Here is a 2,325-nt window from a genome sequence, read left to right as displayed (position 1 = left end):
CCTGACCTAGGGAGGATTTTATTTGGGGTTTATCTTTTAACAATTTGACAGAGACACAACTTTAAAATTTGATTTAATTCGGTTTTATCGGGGGGGAATGTATTTATGTTTTGTTTTAAATATGTTGTGCGCCGCCCTGAGTCCCGCTGGGAGAAGGGCGGCATATAAATTAAATTTATTATTATTATTATTATTATATAACAGTTTCCTATTTTGTAACTGGCAGCTATAGAATATTTTTCAGGACCTACTTTCTTGAAATTTGGCATGCTCACCTTTAATCAGTATTATTATTTATTTGTATCCTGCCTTTATTATTTTTACAAATAGTTCAAAGCAGCAAACATATTCAACATATCTTCCTACTCCTATTTACCCCACAACAACAATCCTATGAGGTGGGTTGGGCTGAGAGAGAATGACTGGCCCAAAGTCACTCATGGCTTTGATAGCTAAGGCGGACTAGAACTCACAGCCTTAACTGCTAGACCAGAGGTAGGCAACCTCGGCTCTTTTATGACTCATGGACTTCAACTCCCAGAATTCCTGAGTCAGCTGACTATGCTGACTCAGGAATTCTGGGAGTTGAAGTCTATGAGTCATAAAAGAGCCGAGGTTGCCTACCCCTGTGCTAGACCAAGGAAATATGTTCCAAACTAAGAGTGGGCAACTCAGCACTTCATTTATGTGTATTAACCCATTTTAAAATACTATATAAAGTCTTCCACAAATCAATACTGATCTGTTCTGACTTAGTTTTTTCAAGATCAATCAATATAAAAAAAATTCTGCCACCTGCTGTGAGATCCCAACCCACCTGAAATTTAGTTGATTTTGAATGGTCCATTCTGATTTCTGAATGGACAACTGATTTTGATTAAGTTAATACAAGTGATCTTACCATTATCTATAAAAGCGGCATCCACCTTGGAGTGAATGTTATGGAAGTCAGCTGTTATTTTTCTTCCTCGCTCCATAGAGTTCTTTTCATCATCATACCTAAAAAAGAAAAAGAAAAAGGAGAAGAATGATTTAAAAATTTAAATTGCTTCAAGAATCCATATAACTTTATATTTTGGTATCACCAGCTAGCATACTGGTTAGCCCTGTATTACTTCCAGAATCAAAGGTTGCATAGCATTTGGTTTGGTGTTCAAATCTACCTTCAGCTATGGGTGGGTGTGGCCATCTCTACATCGTTCGTGTCAAGGGTGCCTATGGGGGCCTGGGCAGGTGTGGGATAGATCTGAGGGTCTCTGGCAGAAGGGGGTGGGACCAGGGCAAGTGCCAAGGCATGGTCCACTGGAGGAGCCTCACTGTTCCTCTCAGGCCATGCAGGGGGGGGCTTATGGAGCTAAGACTGAATGTGTTTCAGCATAGATGGCCACCACAAAATTGTACATTGGCTCCCGACTGGCCTGGGTCTAGGCCAAGGCAGAGGGGGCCGTTCCCTCACTGTTTCCAGGATGGCTTCGCAGGCCACATGAAACCACTTCGCGGGCCACATCTGGCCCCCAGGCCTTGTGTTTGACATGTCTGGTTTACAGTAAAGGCAAAGATTTCCCTGTCCAGTTGTTTCTTGGCCGAGGGACCCAGCATTGTCCGAAGACATTTTCCATGGTCAAGTGGCCAGCATTGCTATACCTCAAAGGTGCCTGGTAAGCTGTTACCTTCCCACCGAAGTGGTACCTATTAATCTACTCACATTTGCATGAACTGATATGTAAAATACATCAAAAATTGACCTATGCCACAGATTAGTTTTAAGGAGCATTTAAGTTATTATAGAATGTTGGTATTAGATTTATTGTATTATTTTATATTAGTTAGATTTAGTTTGCCATGTATTTATGTCCCTATATTGTTTTTACCCCTCCTTTTGGACTTTGTAGATTTTTATGTAATTTTTTGTATTTTTTATGTTTTAAATTTTTTTGTACACCACCACCACCACCACCCCTTTATGCTGGTCACTGACTGTAATAAAGGTTGATTTTATTTGATCTGATATGTATAGGAGCACAGTAAGCTGAAAGCAATATAATGTTTTGTCTAAAGACGTGTATCATAGCATGTTCCACTTTGCTAGAAGAGATTCCGTGAGGGTGGAGAATAATTAAAATTGTATGTAATTCAATAAAACAGTCAAGGCAAATATGATGCATCTATGCATTTTAGTTGCAAAGGGTTAGAAGAGATCACAGATGTAACATTTTTATCTTACCTCCAATAACGGTCACCAGAAAAGAAGTATGTTTTCTTTGAATTACTGTCATAAGCTGCAGCATCAACTTTTTTAACGGTGTGTGGGAAGCCCAGATTCTG

At 39.7% G+C, this 2,325-nt stretch overlaps 1 long non-coding RNA gene across 1 annotated transcript in view; it reads right to left on the bottom strand.

Annotated features, from left to right (window-relative positions):
• Positions 1–2,325, bottom strand: part of LOC107300588 — a 6,083-nt gene extending 3,758 nt beyond the window's left edge. The window contains exons 1-2 of the long non-coding RNA XR_001549227.1: positions 2,225–2,325; positions 902–999 (exon numbers count right to left, since the gene is read on the bottom strand). This is a non-coding gene — a long non-coding RNA (uncharacterized LOC107300588). The remainder of the gene's footprint in view (positions 1–901; positions 1,000–2,224) is intronic.

The sequence above is a fragment of the Protobothrops mucrosquamatus genome, unplaced genomic scaffold (genome assembly GCF_001527695.2).
Source record: "Protobothrops mucrosquamatus isolate PMUCROS unplaced genomic scaffold, P.Mucros_1.0 scaffold7540, whole genome shotgun sequence".
In the NCBI taxonomy this organism is placed as follows: domain Eukaryota; kingdom Metazoa; phylum Chordata; class Lepidosauria; order Squamata; family Viperidae; genus Protobothrops; species Protobothrops mucrosquamatus.
The sequence above is the reverse complement of the archived record's forward strand: the minus strand, read 5'-3'. Positions and strand labels throughout refer to the sequence as shown.